This window comes from Canis lupus, chromosome 36, assembly GCF_011100685.1.
Source record: "Canis lupus familiaris isolate Mischka breed German Shepherd chromosome 36, alternate assembly UU_Cfam_GSD_1.0, whole genome shotgun sequence".
In the NCBI taxonomy this organism is placed as follows: Eukaryota; Metazoa; Chordata; class Mammalia; order Carnivora; family Canidae; genus Canis; species Canis lupus.
In genome coordinates this window covers 23,608,106-23,629,340 of record NC_049257.1, presented here as the reverse complement: position 1 = coordinate 23,629,340, position 21,235 = coordinate 23,608,106, and the positions used below count along the sequence as shown (strand labels likewise).

Genomic DNA, 21,235 nt, shown 5'->3' with positions numbered 1-21,235 from the left:
ATGACTCTTGATCTTCTCCAGCCAAAGAAGTAATCTTAGAAAACTGCCCTTCTAAAATTATTTTTCCAAATGAGTGGGAAATATCAGGGAGGGAGACAGAACATGAGAGACTCCTAACTCTGGGAAAGGAACACGGGGTGGTGGAAGGGGAGGAGGGCGGGGGCGGGGGTGACTGGGTGACGGGCACTGAGGGGGGCACTTGATGGGATGAGCACTGGGTGTTATGCTATATGTTGGCAAATTGAACTCCAATTTAAAAAATATGTAAAAAAAAGTAATTGTCATCTAAAAAAAATGTTTTTCCTTTCCCCTTAAATGTTTTCTTCCTTCCTTGAGGCCCGGAGGGACAGGGCGAGCACATAGTTTCATTGATGCAGTATTTTTTTGTGAGGAGAATTTATTTATTATTTAGTGGGGTAAATGTACGTAATTAAGTTGGGTTTATAAGATGTTAGGGGGTAGTTTAGGGGTAGGGTTTATTTTTTTTCTATTTTATATGTTCAATGTTTAGGGAGAATTTCTTTTTTTTGTTTAGGGGGGCATGTTTTTTCTTTTTTATTATTTTCTTTGTTTTTTGTTTTTTGATTATTCTATTTCTTTTCTCTCTTTTTTCTTTCTTTTCTCTCGTTTTCTTTTCTCTTTCTTTTCCTTTTTTCTTTTTCTTTTGCTTTTTTTCTCTCTTTTCTCTTTCTCTTTTTTTGTCTTTCTTTTCTCTGTGTCTTTTTCTTTCTTTTCTCTTTCTTTTTCTTTCTTTTTTCTCTTTCTTTTTCTTTCTTTACTCTCCCCACCCCCCCCCCCCCAAGCGGTCTCAGAACCCAGCACCTTGGCTGTTGGCACTACTTTTCAGCGGATGCCCCACATGGGGGAGACCAGTGACCTGCCTCAGTTGTGCAAACTTAAACACGGAGCGGAGGGGAGGGGAGGGGAGGGGAGCCCCCCCCCGGGACCCCCCCCCGGGACCCCCGCCCCCGGCCGGGCTGCGACGCTGTGGCTCCGCCATCCCGCGGGCGGCCGGGCGCGCTCTTGGGGCGGGGGCCGGGGCGGGGGCCGGGGCCGCTGCGGGGCCGAGCGGGTGTCGGCGCGCGGACCTCGGGAGGGGAGTTGCGCTCCGGCCTGACTCGTGCCGGGCAGACCCGCCCCCGCGCTCGGCAGGCGGGGAGGGAGGGAGGGAGGGAGGCGGGCGGGACGGGGACGGAGCCTCCCGGGGCCCGCGGCGCGCGCCGGCCCAGGCGGGGTTGGGGGCGGCGATGCGGCGGGAGGCCCCGCAGAGCCCCCGCGGCCCCGAGCGCTGCCGCCTCGCCCGCCCCTAGGGCGCCCGCCTCGCCGCTGCCCGCCCGGAGGCCGCCTGCAGCTCGGGGCGCGGGGGCGCGGCGGGGCGCGGGGGGCACACGCCCCTCACCTGGGCGAGGCGGGGCGCGCAGGCGCTCAGCGCGGGGGCCGCGCCCCGAGCCCCAGCCCCGCGCCCGCGGGCGGCGCACAGTTCCGGGCCCGCGCGGGCCGAGCCGCCGCCCGCCGCCCGCCCCGGCCGCAGCGCACACGGGAGAGCGTCTGCGCGGGGCCCGGGGACAGCGCCGCGGCCGCCAGCGTCCCGGCCCGAGCCGCCGCCGCGCAGAGGTGAGTCCCGCCCGCGTCCGCCCCGCGCCCCCGGCACCCGCGCCCCCGGCACCCGCGCGCCCTCCCGCACCCGGACCCGCGTGCAGCCGGAGCCCCCGGGGTCCGTGCACCCTCCCGCTCTCCCGCCCGCGCCCCCGGGGTCCGTGCGCCCTCTCGCCCTCCCGCCCGCGTGCAGCCGGAGCCCCCGGGGTCCGTGCACCCTCCCGCCCGCGCCCCCGGGGCCCGTGCGCCCTCTCGCCCTCCCGCCCGCGTGCAGCCGGAGCCCCCGGGGTCCGTGCACCCTCCCGCCCGCGCCCCCGGCACCCGTGCGCCCTCTCGCCCTCCCGCCCGCGTGCAGCGGGAGCCCCCGGGGTCCGTGCACCCTCCCGCCCGCGCCCCCGGCACCCGTGCGCCCTCTCGCCCTCCCGCCCGCGTGCAGCGGGAGCCCCCGGGGTCCGTGCACCCTCCCGCCCGCGCCCCCGGGGCCCGCAACCCGCGCGCCCTCCCGCCCCCCGCCCCGCGCGCAGCCGGCGCCCCCGGGAAGGGCCGGGAGCCACCCCCCCGCCCCGGACTTTGCACTGGTTCCCACTTGTGGAGGCGCGTGGCTCGCCGGCGCCCGGCGGGGCTCGGCGGGGGCTCCCGGAGCGACCGCAGGCCCGCAGGGGGCCCCGCGTGGACCGAGCGGAGGGGGGCGCGGAAGGGCAGCCGCGGGGCCCCGGGCACCTGCCGGGCAGGTGTGGCGCCGGGCGTCTCTCTCGCCCTTTCGGGGAGCTGGGGCGCCGGGGGGACGTGTCTGCGGAGGCTGGGAGCCGAGGCTCGGGGTTCCGAGAGTCCCGCAGCTGAGGGAAGGTCCCCGAAGTTTGCACTTGCGGGGCTTGGGGCGCCCGAGGGGGCCGCGCGGGGCCGCGGAAGGGCCGGGGCGCGGGGGCATCTGCGCGCTGCGCTTGCGGGGCGGTGGGGGGGCCCGAAGGGGGAGCTGCTGGGACGGCGCCCAGGTGTGTCCCAGGCTCGGGGACCGGGACGGGCAGCTCCCAGGGCGGACCTGGGCGGGGAGCGCCGCGGCCCCGCGGGGAACACAGGCTGCCCCCAGCCCTCGGCCCCCTCGACAGGAGCACAGCTCTGGGTGCTCCCAGAAGCTCTTGGGGTGCGAAACGTCACCTCCCGTATTTTCACACCGCAGAGGTGGTTCGGATCCCCCGCCCCCCCCTTTGGTTTTGCTCTGCCCGGAGCATCCGCCCAGGGGAACGCAAACTTTGTTGAGAGGTAGCGAAGGATGCTCAGCGGGAGGCCTGTGCCCGCCGGAGGGTCCAGCCTCCAGCTCCAAACGCGCGGGTTCAGCGGGATGCCCGGAGCCGTAGAAAATGCATTTATCAAACTAAAAAGAAGGCTTTTCATAAAGTCAATAAGCTGCATCTTAGATAAAGGTTTTGGCTTGAGAGAGCTCCCTTAAATATTTCAGGACACCGTTTCCCTGGTTTTCCTAGTCCTTTCATCTTATCTTGATGCCATCTGTGCGCTGAGTGTGTGCTGTCCCTTCCCTGGGATACAGAGATGCCCCTAGAATGCAAATACTGCCTTGGAAGTTCTGTTGTTACAGGAGGCTTTTAAGGTGGAGGAAAAAAAAAATGTGTCTTTACTCAAAAGTGTTGGTCGTGGTTCAGATTCCGTATCCCCATAAGTCAAATATTTGTGGATTTATCATTGACACTGCTACTCATTTCCAAAAGTGATTTGAGGAAGCTTGGAATGAAAACCACAAATCAAATAGCTATTCTTGTAGATCTCCTTGACCTCTCTTGGATGCATTTGTAGTAAAATGCTTTTGAGAAGGTGAGCCCTTCTTACAAAGGAAAAATTACTGCCCTCCCTGGAATCAGCCGAGTGATAGAAATGTTTTGCAGCATAATTCCGCGTGTGCTTCATTTGCACTATATTATTTTACATTACATAAGTCATGATGTCTTTATAGAAGTTGAGCCACGAAGCAGCATCTACGTTAACGAAAAGAACGTCGACGTTTTATAGCATTTTACCAAATACACGGATTCAAGGGGCAAAAAGCAAACGGTGAACTGAATGTATCCTTCTTGAACTGAGGCAGAGAGAAAACCAACAGAGGTGTCTCTTCTGCCATCAAACCGGAGAAGGAACTGTCATTAGTACTTGTCACCCAAACATGGCCAATTAGTGAGACCTGTCAGCAGTTAGAGGAGAACTTTACCAAGTGTTACCTATTACATGAGGATTTATCAAGTTATATCAGGTGTGTGCTCAGTGTCCTTTATCTCAGATTAGTGACCTGGCTCAGCGAGGGGGGAAAAAAATGCAGCAAAACAAACACAACTCCAGAAGGTAAAACGTCTACGTAGAATAATGCTGTGTGGAGCTCCCACCGTGGAAGAGATCAGAATCTTAAATCCCTCAGCTGCCTCCCCCCTACTTTAGATTTTTTTTTCTTCCAGCTGAGCTTGAAGATATCATTGCATGATTTTAAATAGCCACAATGTGTATTAAAAAATATGAGCAATTAGTTTACTTCTCACAGGAGTAATTGCTTCATTTATGAAAATCTTTGCTCACAGAAGTAAAGAGCAAAATTGGCTTTCTGCTGTCCCTATAAAATCCCATGTCTTCCAGGAGCTAAAGAACAATGAGCACGTTCGTCCCAATTTCCCACTGCTTTTTACTCCAGCGTTTTTATTGTGACCGCCTCCCCCACGCGTTCACCATCTCTATTTTGTCGTCTCCCCCGGTCCCCTCTCTGTTCCCGTGTGTCTCAATGTCGTCTTTTCATCCTACCTCTGCTTTTTCATTTTTTTTTTTTTTTGTTTTCTGCAGTTTTCTCTTGATCCTCTTTTGCTTTGTAATAGGTGATCTCCTTTTTGCATGCTACTTTTTGTTCAGGGATGTCCTTTTCTTAGTGCTGGATTATTTTCCCAAAGTGCTATTCCTGTCTCTACTTTCCCTCCTAAGTTTCATATTGACGACCTGAATCATCTGCGAGCTGCTTCTGTATTCCTCTCAAGTGCCTTCAGTGGGCCTAAACTCTAATTGACATCTTTCTTCTTACTTGAAAAGGGGTGACTCTGTCAATTTCTGTCTTTCTTTCGGTCACCCAGGACCTTACCAGTATCTTTGCTCTCCAAATACAATGCACAGAAAATCCCATGGGCTCCATCTCCACATGATGTCTCATGATACTTGCTTCTCCACCTTTTTATGCCCATGGGGGTTGTATTTCTTTGGACTCTTCACTCTTTCTAGAAACTACCCTGATGCCTTCCTGACTAGTTGCCCAGGTCCAGTCTCTCATTTCCAATCTATTTTACGCTTGGTTTGTAGAATAAGCTACTTTAAAAAAAAAAAAAAGATTTTATTTATTTATTCATGAGAGACACACAGAGAGAGGCAGAGACACAGGCAGAGGGAGAAGCAGGCCCCATGCAGGGAGCCGGATGCGGGACTCGATCCCGGGACTCCAGGATCACACCCTGGGCTGAAGGCAGGCCCTAAACCGCTGAGCCACCCGGGCTGCCCCAGAATAAGCTTCTTAGAGCAGAGCCCCGCTCAGTGCCAGGCCCTACCCAACAACACAAACCTCATCTCTGACATGTTCAGACCCTTTGCAGTCCAGGCCAAAAGCGGCTCCACTTTTTTACTTTGATCTCCTAGATTCACTCATTCACTCATTTCTTTTGTGAATATTTGAGTGCCTGCTGCGTGCCAGGCACAGTGTAGATCATACTTTTAGAAGTGCCTTGTGTATTAGCTCAGTGCTGTGCTGCACATTTTATTTTGCAGTGGTGGAATCCACTGTTAAAATACGATCTTACGGGCCCCAGCAACCCCACTGACCTTCCAGCCCACCCTTAGTAGCCTTGGAGGCGTCACCATCTCAGAGTCCCGAGTCTCCTTGAAACAGTCGGGAAACTGCTCTGGGCCGAAGGCGGCGTCCCCTCAACCCACAGCAGGCTTCTGGGCTCTGCGTCTTTGCTTCTGCTGTTCCCTCTGCCTGGGAGAGGCCCCCCCACTTCCCCAGAACCAGTTCCACCTGCCGGGGAGTCTGGGCAGCTGCTCCCTGTCTCTGAACCCCAGCTTCCGCTCCTGCAACCCCTGTGACACTTTGCTCGGCCTCTTCCTGGAGCACAGCCATGGTCTTCCCTCTGTATCTCCCCTGCGTGCTTCCTGCTCTCCGTAAGGGCCCCACGCACGCGTGCCTAGCCTCAGGCCTGCCCCTGCTGAAAGACCCCGAGGCCCGGCGCATGGGGACATCCTGCAGAAGTTCTTTAAGGAGCCCGAGCTCTAACTAGTTCTCCAGGCCCAACCTCTGCCCGCAGTGGCCGCCTGTCCCAACTCAGTCTGGCTGTGGCGGGAGCCGTGGAGCCAGTGCTCCTCAAGTCTGAAAATGCCCCGAATCCTGGGGGGCCCCGCTCGGAGGGCGGGTGCTGCTGGAGCAGGTCGGGGCTGGGCCAGAGGGGCCTGGGCAGCGCCCAGCTGGTGTTGAAGCAGCGGAGGGTCCCTCCCCCCGGCTCCCTGCTGGGTTTCAGTTTCCTCCAGGTAGTGTTCGCCTCCCTAGAACTTTCGCCTCTGAAAGTATTTTAGGCCTCGACGTGCTTCCCAAGCCCAAATGAATGGAAGATGCGGTGACGCCCTTGAGTTTTTTCCTTATTTTGCTGGTAAAGCGTTGCCACGGCTGCTTCTCCCCCTTGTATTTTTCTCCGGCCGTTATTTCTTTGTCGTATTATTAGTTCTGATTATTTCTTTGTCGTATTATTAGTTCCCATTTCCCCCTTAGGTTCAGGCGGCGGCGGGTCCCCTCCCTGCTATGATTCTTTCTCTTTCCCGAGCGCTCTCTGGTTCTTAAAATTCTCCTCGGAGGCCTTGGCCGACTCCCGGCCCCAACTGTTCTCCCTTTTGCTTCCAAAATTTTCCTGTGAAAGGAGCCCTGAGACAGGGCGCGGCGACTCCACTTATCCTGCCTTCACTGGAGCCTGAGATGCCGCCGCTGGGACCCCCGTGAGCTCCTGGCCCGGGCCAGGAGGAGGCGGCTGGGGGCGGCCCCAAGGATCCTGCCCCGTCGGGGCGCTGCTGTGCCCGCATCTAATGTTTCTGTTCTAGATAAACAACTTGCACTTTTGTTCTTGCGCTACCCGGAGAAAGACTCATGTTTCTTCAGAAACAGAACAAAACAAAACCCTATACCTTGGCATTTGCAAATCTGGTTTTTTGCAACCCTGGATTCATACTAAAATCAACTCAGGAGCTTACAAAAAAATAGTGATGTGTTTAGCTCATATCAAGGGAGTGATTTAATTTATCAGTATTTTTTTTTTTAAGTCTCCCCAGGCGAGTGTGACTTGCAGCACAGGCGAGAACTCCGGTATCTGGGCTGGGAAGGCAGCGCAGAGGGTAAGAACCCAGCCTCGGCCCATCACACCTGACCTGGCTGCTCACCAGCTGTGGGGGCTTCCGCAGGTTACTTCACTTCTTGGGGCCTTAGTGTCTTCACCTGTGACAATGGGTTGACTTGGTTCTTGTGAGGAGAGACGGGAACCATTCGTGGAATTCTGTGCATGTTGGGGTCGTTGAAGAAAGAGTAGTGTGGCTAATCCTGATGGTCTTGCCGTTGACAATTTAAATCCACTGAGTCACTTAAGGGTCACTTCGCCTTGGAGCTGACGCTCTCCTCGCCCCCTGTGGTTCAGTTTCAAGAAATGCGGCCTAGAGAAGAAATTTATAAGCATATTTTTCAGAAGTCAGTGAGAAAATACAGAAGAGGGCGTATATATTAATAAAAACCAATCACCCTTTTACTTTTGATCCATTTGGTGCCACATCAACTCTATGATCTCATAAATAGTGGAGATAGATTAAAACACATATAAACGGATACAAAAGGATGACCGGGCTTTCATACCTACGTCATGAAAAATGACTTTGCTCTTTAATAAAGACAGTTCTATCATCAACAGATAGACAGGGTGGAAATTCATGGATCCAAGAGTGCATTTTATTTTGGAAATAAATAGAAATGTGCTAGGCATTTACATTTCGGAGTTTATAATGGGAAATGGAACTTAAAAATTAACAAGCGCACAGAGAGAGAGAGAGAGAGAGAGAGAGAGAGATCCTGTCCTAAGCAGGCTAAAGCTAATCAATTTTTTCTTCTCTGTTTGGCTGAGATTCTAGAAGAGCCGTTAGGCTATAATGCTATCATCAGAGCGGCAAAGCAAAGATTGGATAAATGGATATAACCAACGTTAACTGAGGCCCCACATCCCCTCCTTTTTTTTTTTTTTTTTTTTTTTTTCCTGTTTACATCTGAAAACAAGTAAAAGGATGCTCAGTAATTGCAGTGGGCCTGGCCTAGATGCGTGCTGGTCAACACTCGGGGGTGTTACACTGATGGGCCTCCGCGTGGAAAAGAAGGGCTAGAGGGTACTGCCTCTCACCTTTCTCTCTTAGAATAAAAGGTTTCATTTCTGCATTATTTACTTTTTGATCAGAAAAAGTATTTTTCAATTAAACTGATTAAACTTTTCTAAAGTTTATTTTCCATATTGTGATGTGTACTTTTTAAAGAACACAATTAAGACCAAGATATTATGACATTTTAAAAAGAACTGTTGAGCTCCACTAAGGAAAGCGAGAGACATTTAGCTGATTCTATTTTCAATCTTCGCTTTAGTATACTTGTGTTAAAATTGTGTCAGATTCTACGGGGAGCTGTGATTTTTAATGTGTATTGGTTAAAGTGGTCAGTCTGATGGTTAGTCCATTATGTAAGGTTTTCAGAGGCTAGAGGCCTGGACGCTTGGTCCGCTTATACTGGTTGCAAATCAGGATTCAGATTCTAATTAATCTCCGGCTTCCTGGATTGCTGTTTCTGTGAAGTGGGAGTTAAGGATAGAAAAATGACTACTGTTCAGTCTTTGGGATGGACAGGGATCTTTGCACAAAATCCTCATTGATAAATTGGAGAAATGAGACCAAAGAAATCTAGAGTATTTAAAATTTGAGCCTAAGGAAATTAGACATTACAAATAAGGATAGAAAAAGTTTTGCTGATGCGAACACTAACATTTAAACTTCACATAGAAATTGTATAGACCCTGTGATGTCCTTAGAGCTGATACATTAGAGGTGGGAAGACTGTACCTCACAGACTTAGAAAGGGAGAGGTATTACCTTCTATTTTACCTAAAATATAATGCTGAAAGAAGACAAAGCACAAAGTGCCCTTGTATGTATAAAAAACACACTTGTGTATAAATATAGGCGTTTTGATTTTATATCTATGAGTATTTTTATTTTAATGAGTTGGTCTTTGCACGCAGGCTTACACAATATCTAGAAATGCTGACGATTAAATATATCTAATTACCTGCATTTGTTACACTGCCGAAGATGGAAGGAAGTAGAGCCTAATGGTTGAGTTCAGGCTCTGGAGTCAGACTTTGTGAATGCAAATTTCAGCTCTTCCACTTATTAGCTGTGTGAGTTTGAGCAAGTTACTCAACCTCGCTGTGCCTTAGTTTCCCAAGTCTAAGAGGCAATGAGAAATTTTCATAGGATCATTGTCCAAAACAACGATTGTACGCATAACATACTTAGCAATGTTCTTAGGACTTAGCAAAGTCCAGTATTCATAAAGGTAGCCATTGTTACACATTACATGGTTAAATAATTAATATCAAGTGCCTCACAGATACATTGATTTCTTTGTCAAGAGAACTTGTGCAACTCTGTGTTACACCTTGAGTTCGAAACTTACTTACGTATTTTTCTTTTTTTTTTTTTTAAGATTTTATTTATTTATGCATGAGAGAGAGAGAGAGAGAGAGAGAGGCGCAGAGACAGGCAGAGGGAGAAGCAGGCTCCATGCAGGGAGCCTGATGTGGGACTCGATCCTGGGACTCCAGGATCACGCCCTGGGCTGAAGGCCATGCTAAACCGCTGAGCCACCCAGGCTGCCCACTTTGGTATTTTTCAAAGATATATTATTTTCTCCTCTTTCTTTGTTTACTTTAGGAGAGCACTGACATGAGAGAATAGAGGTGTGGGATTGTAAGCACTACAGGGACTCTAGACAGTTTGTAACCATGTGAAGCACAGATGGATTTTTGTAATAACAAAATATATAAGTCAGGGTGTAGGATTTTTGAAAAGACCGAGTGGTTTAAGATGTAGCTTCTGCATGAACGTGCTTCGCGAACTTGGTACTCATGTATAAACCTGGAATGTTGGGAGGTGACCCAAATCAGAGAGTCATCTAGGTATAGGAGCCAGCTCTTGTAACCAGGGTCTGTTATCAAGGTGGACTCATTCAAGGACAGTCTCTTCTCGGGCACCTGAATTGTAGTTAAATAGTCACCTGAATCCTCCTGGGTTCGCAGGCATTTATTTTAACACCTGCACTAGATTTTCTAAGTTGGAATTTAGACAAGAAAATAATTAGAAAAAAAAAAACACCCCACAAAATACAAAAACCAAAGAAACCATAGTTGGTAAACTATATGCAGGATTACAAAGAGTTTAAGTCTACGTATGTACCTAATTACTACGTGTATGGTTCTTAATGGTCAGTCTCATTTCCATAGGAATAAAATCATCATGACTCAGAATGTGGATGGTAAAATCTTAGTTTTGTTCTTTTGATAACCTTCTCTTTGTGTCTCATGCTTGTGGTCCTAGGTTGATCCTAAAAAATGTCTCTAGTACAGTGATTCTTGGACTTTAACATGTAAAAGAATCCCTGGAGGGCTTGCAAAGAATGCAAATTGCTGGAATTCACCCTTGAAGTTTTCTGCTCACCAGGTCTTGAGGTAGGACCTGGTAATCTAAGTATTTTATCAAAATATTTTACAAGTATCCCAGTAGATTCACAGACCAAACTTAGTCTAGTTCCCTAGATTAACTCTTGTTCTTAGTTCTGGATGCGTATCAGAGTTACTGCGGTTCTTAGTGAAAGCACAGTGGAAGAGGGCCAAGCTCAGTTCCTCTGTGATGCGTTAACCACAGGCCACTCCTTGCTTAAGCTGCTCCACATCACCCATGTGGAGCCTGTCGTGTGCAAATGCTAGAGAACAAGGCTATGTTCTCTCCTTGACTACCCAGTGGCCATCAGCTGCAGGTTTTAGTACAGCATGGTTCTTCGTAGCAGTGTGGACCGTTGGCTACCTGCCTCAGTATCCCTGTGAGCTCACTTGTGATATTCAGATTCCAGGGCTCAAACCTAACTCTACAAAAAAAAAAAAAAAAAAAAATGCGGTGGGATGTGAGGTCTTAGAGCCTGGCTTTTCCTTGGCTCTCCAGATGATGATTATGCCTTGATCAAGCTCTCTACCCAGTGCTCTACGGAGCTAGCCTTTGCCCACGTGGCTCACAGCCTCAGACAACCCCAGTGCTTGCGGTGACCACACCAACTGCAGTGACCGGAAGGCCAGTACGGGGACCACCATGACTCCTGAATGTCAGCAGTGTCTCTTCTTCCCACATCTCCAGGCTTCTCCGTTCTCTGCATCCTGCAAACAGCCATTTCTCCTGTCCTTGTGGTTTTATGATGGGAGACACAGGCTCCTTTCTCTCTGGTCTCTTCCTGTCTTCTCTTTTCCACAGCTGCCGAATGGAGTCCCAAATGACTGTGCCAAATGTACAGATGTGATGGCACACATTCAAACTGCTGCTGTCCTGGCAGAGAGACCCCTTTAAGCCTTTTTAAATCCTTGAAGTCTTCCTTGCCTCCCTGTGTATAGCTTACATAAGCAGGGTTTAAATTTGTCGAGAATTTCACAGGTTCTCAGATCTGTTGTCTTCCTCTTAAAGTGCTTTGGAAAAAGCAGCAGTATAATGTACTCTTGGCTGGCACAGGGGGAAAGGCATCCTGATCTTTAGAAATAGTTGAATTCTTGAAATTGCCTTTTTGAAATATCAAGAATTATAGCAAGAAAAATTACTGTGTGTGTGTGTGTAACAGTTTTGTCTTCAGGGTGCGTACTCCAATAGACCCATTTAAAAATGTAAATTAGAGAATGTTTTAGTGTTGCTATATAAAATAATGAGTGAAAGGGATATTGAAAATGATTATTACTTATGAACAACTTTGTCGTTGATTATTTTAAAATCTGAACAATAGTGCTCTAGCTCGTTAAATAACCCTTTATAAAACTTCGGAGAAAATAAATAAATAAATAAAAAATAAAACTTCGGAGATTGATTGAGGGCAAGGTGGCATCAAAGTCAATAGTTTGACATCTCCTCGTTGCAAGTTCGTGTTTTGGTGGAACCCTGTGTTTAGCCTGACTCAGTCCTCCTGGATGTCAGCCTCTTCCTTCAACAATAAGGAAGGCTCACTGGTAACCAACAGGGGTTGGGGAAGTTGGGTGACTGGCAAAATATATCATTTTCCAGGTAGGTATCTACGTATACCATTTTCCAGGTAGACGTCTACCTGGAAAACGATACCACCAATCAGATTAAATGTGAGAGGGAGTTGTGCATACAGGAGATAGCGATGCTAGACTTTATGGATCTTCTCAAGGGATAGTTACTGGCGACATGGCAAGTTTCTTTCTCTAACATTAGGAAAAGCATTTGAAAGACAGCTCTGAACTATTCCATAGAGTTAACGACGATGCTCGTTGGAGAGGCCCTCCATGGGATGGGTTTTCGGTAGTCTCTGGGACCTGTGCTTAGTCGAGAAGCTTGTACGACTCCAAAGGCCTCTCGGAGTAGCCCACGCCTTTGTTTCTGCCAAGCCTTGTTATGACCATAAGGCACAGTGCAGTAAGAACATGATTTCGGCACTGGTTAAAGCCACTCTAAGCAGCCTAGCATGAAGAAAGACACAAAGCAGAATTTTTACGAGTCTCCCCACCCCCATGCTGCCATTTCTTAACCTTCTTTAGCAGCAGGACAAGACACATGCCTTACCATCTGGTGCAAGATAAGAGGGCTTTGAACCGACATGGAAGCTGCCTGCAAACACTCAAAGGGATGACATGTGGACAAAGAAGTAGATTCATTTTTCTGAAGTTCCAGCAGGCACAATTAGATTCAGTGGGTGGGATTGTAGGGAGGCAGATTTCAATTCAATATGAGAGAGAACTTTCTAATGATTCATACTGTTCAGTACTGGCCCAGAAGTTTCATGCTTGTTCCAGAGGGAAGTATGTCACACGTGAGAGGATTGGCCACTGGAAACAAGATAGACAAGATTGAGGTTCAACTAGGCTGACCACTGTAATCTATCCCCTTTTTGGCGTTATTGATAAAATAGTTTGAGGAGTGACCATAGGCAGGGGAGGGGGTGTATAAGACAAAAAGGTAGGTGTGAAGAGGTAGGTGTTTCCTAGACTCCTTAAAAGATGAAAGAATAATGACCTCACCTCCCCCCGCCCAACCTTTTTAAGCACATTGCACTTAATGAGCACCTATTCTGTGCCAAAACATCATCTCATTTAGCAGCCAAAAGGCAAAAATTCCAGCGAGTCTTCTCTTAGCCAGGGTCCTCCAGTTGCTTTCTTGCATTTTCGATGATGTCACAAAAGCTGCCCTGCATACTCACCCTACCTGCGCTAATCTCCTTGATCATCTTTTCATATCACATCTTCCCTTTCCTCTATGGTACCTGCACTATTAGGTTGTAACAATCAGGTTTGTGTTGGTTGTATTCATTTTTTCGCACTAGACTGCAGGCTCTTTGAGAGCAGACCCCTTTGACCGATTCACCTAGTCAGTGTCTGTTCTAAAGTATCTATCTGGCAAGTAGTGAAAGCAGATGTCTGTTAACTGAATATTTGATTTCTCCTCCCATCATACCCCTTCCCCCAAAAGAAATATCTGGGATGACTGTTATCCTCAAGGTAAGGAAATCTACCAGAATATTCTTTCTCCTCCCAACCCTGCCTTTCCACTCCTGACCACATCCTAATTACCTATCCCATTCATTCTATTTCAGGGGAAAGCTAGTGAAGAGAATGAGGCGGGGAAAAAAAATCCCCCAAATTAGAGAAGGGAAAACCACCTCTTGTGCAGCCCCTTCGTCAACCCAACTAGTTGTGTTGCCTTTGGCAGCATTCCTGGTCGGATGAGGAAGAAATCCTGCTCCTGCTGTCGGCTGGCTTTGTCACCTAGAACTACTTCTGTGACCACCTCATTGTTTCTTCTCAGTAAAATGAGGAGTTTGTCCGGACAATTTACAGGGGCTCATACCGAAGTACTGTATTTCCTAATCTCTTTTCCCTTCTAAGTTTTCCTGAGGTCCTTTGCCTCTGCCTAGGAGGAGAAGCAATGCCAGGAGCTGACATTGGGGTACAACACTGTTCCCTGTGACCTGACCCACCTGGATCATCGAGTTCCTGTTCTGTGGCCTTGGGAACATTATAAACCTCTCGAGGCCAACGATACCTCTCCCATAAAATGGCCAGAATATTCCATTCCTCAAGAGCTGCAGGGACTCAGTGAGATAACATACACAAAGTGCGAATCCTGCCCCAGAAACATAATGAGCGCTTGGGAAATGATCATGGTTATTTGAAAATAGGCCTTCGTCTCTTTTTTTCCTCTTCTCTCCAACCCCTGAAAGACACCCACACACAAGTCCCGAAGAAGTTTTCTTGGCACGATTATATTGCTCTCTTGCACATCGTTTGCCCTCCATTGAGAATTAGTAGAGGATAGTCAAGGTGCCTTCCTGCTGAGCCATTCCGCTCTTGCATGTGCGATGGCCACAAGAGCGACCTGCTTCACAGTGACCGGGAATATATTTATTTTACCATTTGCATAGAAGACAGGAGTGTTACTGAGGAGACACTGGGAGTGGGCGTGGGGTCGTCTCTCTCAATACCACATAATGTATCGCATCCAGCCAAGATTCTTTTATTTGAAAAAGCTTTGAGCAGCAGTGACACAGCAGCTCCTGAGCCTGACAGTAAATAGACACCTTATAAAAATTTATGAAGTTCAGGTTGTAAAGAACAAACTGCACATACCGAGTAGTAACATTGCTTATTAAAATAATTTCATCTTTAAGTCTGTCGTCTCGGTATCGCCAAGAAGGGAGGCTCGTGCTGTGGCTAGATACCGCCACAGCCTGCAAACCCGTATAGGGCCTCCTGGAAAGGGATGATAGTTTTACGAGATATGATTTTCTCATCTCACCAAATTAGATTATTTGAAATAGCGTCCCTGGATGTAAAATTTCAATCCCGAGGACATGGGTGCCCCTGAGACTGTGTGCAGCCTGGTGGCAGAGCGCGGGGGGCACGAGGGGGCTGCCCTGAGCCCGACTCTGCAGCGGCTCCGTAAGGCCCTTCTGTGCCTGGTGCCCGTGGCCACCCCCGGCAGCTCGCAGCCTGCGCCCCGGCTGGCCTCCTGGGGTGCTCCCTCACTTCCCCGGGTCCTTCTAGAGCCGGCCTGCTGCCCTGCACCCCGCGAGCCCCCCCCCGGCGCCCCTCTAGGTACAGGGTGGCCTGTTAGGTGCGGCGCCTCCCAAGAGAGATTCCGTTGAAAGCGGGTTAGACTAGGTAAGAGCATCCCTGAGCATCTGTAAAGCCAGGAGGTGTCTCCGCTCTTGTCCCCCGAGTCTCCCCCGAGGGGACAGACGGGGAGCCGCCTGCCTGCCGAAGCGGCGTGGTCCCTTATTCCAGGCCCTTCCGCCTCATTTGTGTCGCACGCTCAGTCCCCGTTCCTGTGAGCCTCCTCCTCCTCCGGTTCGATGTCCTTGGGTCCGATGGCACCACGACCGGCTGCTGCCACAGAACCAGGGGTGGCGGCAGGTGCCTCCCAGGGAAGCCGGGGCGAAGGCAGTTTAGTAGGAGAAGGTCCTCGAATGCCGAGCCGAGGCTGCGGGCTGACCCGGGACCAAGTGTGTTGCCAGCGCCGCCTCCGCCCTTAGCTGCTGTGCTGCTGGGCAGGGACCGCGGTGTCCCCGTGCCCCCCCCCCCCGCCCCCCCCCCCGTGTGCCGCGGGCAGGCAGCAGTAGGCACATTTCGGGGACCAGAATTACGGGACAGATGCCGCGGGCACAGAAAACTACCGTCTGTTCCGCCCTGCCTTTCAGTTCGGTAACCTCGTGTCTTGAGACGGTTTCGGTGGCGCCTGGGACTTGGGGAGAAGAAGGGAAGACCTGGACCGTGCAGCGGGCCCGGAGGCAGGAGCAGCGGCGGTGGCACCGGTGCGTTGGCTTCCCGGACTCCAGAGTCGGCTCACTGCTCCCCGGGCCTCATCCCTGCAGGATGGCGGCCTGCAGTCCCGTCCGTCCCGTCCCGCCCTCTTCAGCTCCCTGAAGTGACGAAGTGAAGTCTCTCTTCCTTCCCTCTCCCTTCCCTTCCCTTCCCTTCCCTTCCCTTCCCTTCCCTTCCCTTCCCTTCCCTTCCCTTCCCTTCCCTTCCCTTCCCTTCCCTTCTTTCCTTCCTTCCTTCCTTCCTTCCTTCCTTCCTTCCTTCCTTCCTTCCTTCCTTCCTTCCTCTCCTTCCTTCCTTCCCTTCCCTTCCCTTCCCTTCCTTCCCTTCCCTTCCCTTCCCTTCCCTTCCCTTCCCTTCCCTTCCCTTCCCTTCCCTTCCCTTCCCTTCCTTTTCCTTTCCCCTTCCTCCTGCCTTCCTGCCTTCCTCTTTTCTCCTTCCTTCCTTCCTTCCTTCCTTCCTTCCTCCCTCCCTTCCCTTCCCTTCCCTTCCCTTCCCTTCCCTTCCCTTCCCTTCCCTTCCCTTCCCTTCCCTTCCCTTCCCTTCCCTTCCCTTCCCTTCCCTTCCCTTTCCTTCCCTTTCCTTCCCTTTCTTTCTTTTGTTCATGAGAGGCACAGAGAGGGAGGCAGAGACCCAGGCCGAGGGAGACCCAGGCCCCCTGCAGGGAGCCCAAGGCGGGACTCGATCCCAGGCCCCGGGGTCATGACCTGAGCCCAAGGCAGCTGCTCTGCCGCTCAGCCCCTGAGCCCCCCGGCGTGCCTGAGCCCCGGCCTCCTGTCTGCCTCCTGGAGAGGGGAGCCGAAGCGCCGAGAGGCCGCCCGATGTGCCCGGGGGCACCGGCAGAGCGGACCCTCCTGCTCAGGGTGGGCCCTGGGCGGGCAGCACGGGCGTCCCTCGGGAGTTTGTGAAAAACCGTGCAGCGTCCCGGGCTCCACCTCGGGCCTGCGGCATCCCCATGTGCGCTTTGAAGCTCGCCGCGTGGACCGTGGACCGTGGACCGTGGACCGAGGCCGGTAAGGGCGAGGCCTCTGCTTCCACGGCGGCCTCACTTGCGCTCGGGGCTCACGACAGGCCGCTCGGGGGGGCAGACCTGCCCGCGTGCCTTGGGGCAGCAGCATCCTGGATTTCATACGTGAAATCAAGCAGGACGAGTTTTTTCTTCCCAAGCCTTTTGAGGGGTTCTGTGGAGCCGCGGTGTGGGTCCTTTGAGGAGGTGACCCGCGGTGGCACGGCCGTCTGGCGTGAAGGCTCTGTAGGAGCCTATCAGCGAGCTCCTTCCCGATATCACCGTGTATCAGCAAATTCCCACTTAAAAATATGTAAATGTAACAGGACATGTGGGCAACATCTCTGATTAGACATCTGAGTGATTAGGATGATTTAAATTAGAGCTGTACTTCTGTTTCTGAGATGATTTTAGAAACCTAAGGCTGCGGGATCCTCTGAGCTGCAGATTTTGAAAATAGGCATGCTAGACATTTTACAAGAATATAGTTTTAAAATGTAAACAGAAAAGCAACAGAATAACACCAAATTTGGGGCATAACCGTGCACAAATGACTGTTTTCATAGTTAACAAGGCATTAACCCCTCTAAGGTGACTTTCCACGACGACGGAAAGGCCCTTCCAGGTGCAGGTATGTCAGTGGAGAGAATATTGTCCAAGGGGAGACTCTCTGAGAGGTTCCCTTCGTCTTTCATCAGCTTGCAAGAGAACCAGTCGGCTCTGAAAAGGTCTTGCCAGCCCCACGCCATGCCAGCTTCCGACAGCGCCGTGGCAGCCGCCTGGAGCAGACGGTAGTGATTGGTTTTGTTCTAAGGCATCCAAGAGCGCCACAAACGCACTTTGAATTCTAGGGCACCTGGTATCAAGTTGTGAATATGGAACCACGGACGAGTTCGTTCTCGCATTCCTTAGGAGGTACCTAGGATCCCCCGAATGGGGAAGCTCTTGCCAGTTTCCTGGTGTGACCATCTGACGGGGTCAATTGTGCACATGTTGCTTTGCACATACAAGCCCAGAAAATAGAACAAGAGCTGCAAATCTTCACAAATGCGATGTGGAAAACATGCAGGCGATCCATACAGTTCTTCTATATGAGAGGCAGGTGTGACATGCCCGTCGTGTGATGAGTTTATCTTTGATCCCTGTCTCCATCAATTTCGGTGACACTTGTTTTCACCCGTATAGGCAGAATGGCATTTTTTTTGTTGTTCTGGCTGAAGTACCCTGGGTCGACTGCCGTCACTACCTGCAATCCATTTATTGCCGAGATTTTACATCTCTCGAGGGTGGCATCATATGCCCCCACATTATGCAGCACGGGTCCTTTTATTTATTTATTTTCATCTCTTACCTGTCCTACCTTCTGTCATTCAATTCATTGCATCGTACCCAGTCGGATCATTGACTCCCCAAAGAATCGAACCGGGATCAGGCTACATATATGAGTAAATCCTAGATTGCTACCAGAGCACAGCATCCATACAGAGAAGAATACCCTATAATGGACATCCTAGGTTATTCTTCTGAGTCTTAAATCATTAACCACCTTTCAGGGTGTTAGAGTAGTTTCTGGATTGAGAAAATCATTTGCATCGGAGATAACCAATTTTGTGTGGTGTTGGAGTAGTGAGCTCTTGATGTTTGAAGGAAGGAATGGGCCTGGTATACAGATATAGTCCATGTCAGCAGGACGAGGACACAAAGAAAGGCAAAGGAAAAAATAAGTCTTCAACATGGTTCTCCAAGTTGAATAGTTCATCATTCATTGGAGAGTTATGACTTTACCCAGTGCTACTTGTATTTGAAATACCCTTTGTTACTAGATTTTCACTTAGGTTCTGAGAGTAATAGAGCTTGGGATAAATAGCATTACCTTCTTCTTCTTTTTTTAAGGTCCCAATTAAACACCCTGTACATTTTTGCATGCTGGAGAGTCATACCGATTCTTGGTCTACCCTTCCCCAACCTCTTTGCACTAATGGTAAGCCAAGTGGTTGGATCTTCTTATTCAAAGCCTTCCTTTGACCGAACAATTATGTTTTCACCTTGACTTCCTTCCATCCATCTCTCCCTACCTTCCTTTTCTCTAATTTCAAATTATGTTCCATATAGAAATAACAAGAAAATAGCAATATCAACCAGAGGCCACAGGCTGTGTGCGGTAGTGTTTTAAGCATCCCCATTTTACACATGATGAAACTGATGCTTAAGAAGTTGAGAAACTCACCTTCATCACAAAAACCATAATGCAAGGCTAGAATGGAAATTTAAACATCATCTAGTTCAGACTGTTCTTTCCACAGATGAAGAAATAGGTCAGGCGAGGTTAAATGCCTTACCGTAGGTCATACAACTAGCCAATGGAAGAGCCCATTTCAACTGGTTCCATTTTTATGGAACTTCTGTAGGCATGTTCCATTCTGTCTGAGTGGCTAACTTGGATCACTGTCTTCTCTGGAACAATCTGCCGTGAGCATGGCTACACTGTACAGAGTTGTTCAAAATGCCGCAGGTCAAGAGGGATCTTCACAGCTGGGCAAGGACCAGCTGCAAAAGCTGTTCACTGTATAGGGTTGTTGTCTCCCAGGCTGGAAGCTCCGTTCTAGCCAGACTCTCACTGAGCCAGGAAGCAAGTCCCTGTGAGGGAATTTCCATATTATTAGGACTCCTCTTCCCCTGAAGGAAGACCAAATCCAGGGTGAAATCAGTCTCTGCCTTCGTTGTTCTTTGCTCCGTCTACTCTCCAGGCCCTGCCTCTCTTTTGAAGATAGATTGAGTTTGACAGATGGAAAACCAGCAGCAGTCCTGGGACTGGCTGCCAAATGGGACAGAGGAGAAGGTGATCTGATGGGTTGTGGCATTGAACTGAAAGGGTATGAACACGGATGCATGAGTGAAGACAATGAATGGTGACCCTCTGGAGGAAATCGTGTTTTTCATCACGGCATCAATTGTGTTAAAGATCTGGAGACCCAAGCTACTGCTTTCTGTCATGTACCTGTGTTGCAGTGTAGCTTGCATAATGATGCTCCAACATAATTGTGTGTCCCGATTGGACCTTTTTTCTTTTTAAGTAGTATATGCTTCTGACCACAAAACGAATTCATGAAAAACATGAAGAAAGAAGTGGCGATTCACAGAGCTACCCATAGAGGTAGAATCGTGATTCCCTGTGAGACAGTTTGTTTCACTCTACGTGTGTACTTCCTTTCCCTTTTCAAACAGGTAGCCGGGCCTGTGTGCTCCCCTGACCTCAGGGGAGAGTTGATTTGCAGGGAAGAAAGCAAGTTGCCCACATTAGATGAGAGACTAGTGTTCTAGAGGCCCCTTGAAGGGAGTATATTCTAGGCAGAAAGAGCATCAAGGAGCTTTGGGTGTAGGGTAAGCAAGGAAATAGAAAAGAAAGGGAGAGGTTGGTTTCCTAAAGTTGGTGGATCCAAGGTTAGTCTGCTTCTCTGGAGCACTCCAGTGCCGTGGCAGGACGTTGAGCGGGGGTGTGATACATTTGGGGAAGCTATGTATTTTATCACAGGGATCTCCAGCCTTGGCAAAAAAATCCCACAGCACACAAAGCAGTGCCCCCAGCACCAAAGGAGAGGCCTTCAGTCCCTGAGTTTTCTTTATTAAATGCAAATCTGAGCATATTTCTCAGCAAAAGATCCCTTCATTGACATCACATCGGTAGGAGACAGAGAAAGGTATTCCGAGCAGATGAACCAGCACGTGCAGAACTATGAAGTTAGTGAGCACATGTGCTCTCTGTCAGTGATTTTCTTCATTTGGACCCTGGGGTTGTTTACAAACAGCTGGAAAGATGGGCAAGGGCTGCTCATGGGTGGGTTTGACTGCCATCTGGTGGAACCTCTGTGGGCCAATGATTTTTAAATATTTTTTTAGGAGCATAGATCACTTTTTCAAATAAAATTTTACACAGAAACTCAATGAACTTTCATGCCATGCCCTTCGCCACATCGCCTTTAACTGTTGGGGCATGTCTGTGTGACCATGACTGATCAGATGCCCATTATCTGATCAGATTTGAGATGTGAATGATGGTCACAGTGGTGGTATGAAGATAGAGATCGGGGTTGGGACAGAGAAGGTTAGACTGGATGCAAAGAGACCGACATACTGAGAAGAAGTTTCTTGACACAGTTGGTAATAGAAAGATAACTTCATTCTTTTCCTAGGAATTTCAGTTTCTATTGTGAGCTTCCTTCGATTTGACGGTAGAAACTTAGCTATATAATTCAGGGTTGTACTCCCCTTCTCTGACTGAGATCTAAGTCCATGTTTATTTACATGTAAAAACCACTACTTATTCAAAACCTGGCTATGGGGACGCCTGGGTGGCTCAGCGGTTGAGCGTCTGCCTTCAGCTCAGGTCATGATCCTGGGGTCCCGGGATTGAGTGACGCATTGGGCTCCCTGCAGCGAGCTGGCTTATCCCTCT

The 21,235-nt window shown here is 49.9% G+C and overlaps 1 protein-coding gene across 6 annotated transcripts in view; it reads left to right on the top strand.

The window, feature by feature from the left end:
• Positions 1-1,572: 1,572 nt before the first annotated feature.
• The window catches only part of ZNF385B (zinc finger protein 385B), a 386,057-nt gene continuing 366,394 nt past the window's right edge, over positions 1,573-21,235 (top strand). For 2 of the 6 annotated variants that reach the window (XM_038585005.1, XM_038585004.1), the window contains exon 1: positions 1,587-1,614. The gene's annotated coding sequence lies outside the window, so the exon portion shown is untranslated. Of the gene's footprint in view, positions 1,615-15,748; positions 15,770-21,235 lie in introns of those variants that run through there. The other 4 variants (XM_038584988.1, XM_038584991.1, XM_038585003.1 and 1 more) reach the window with 4 other exon arrangements.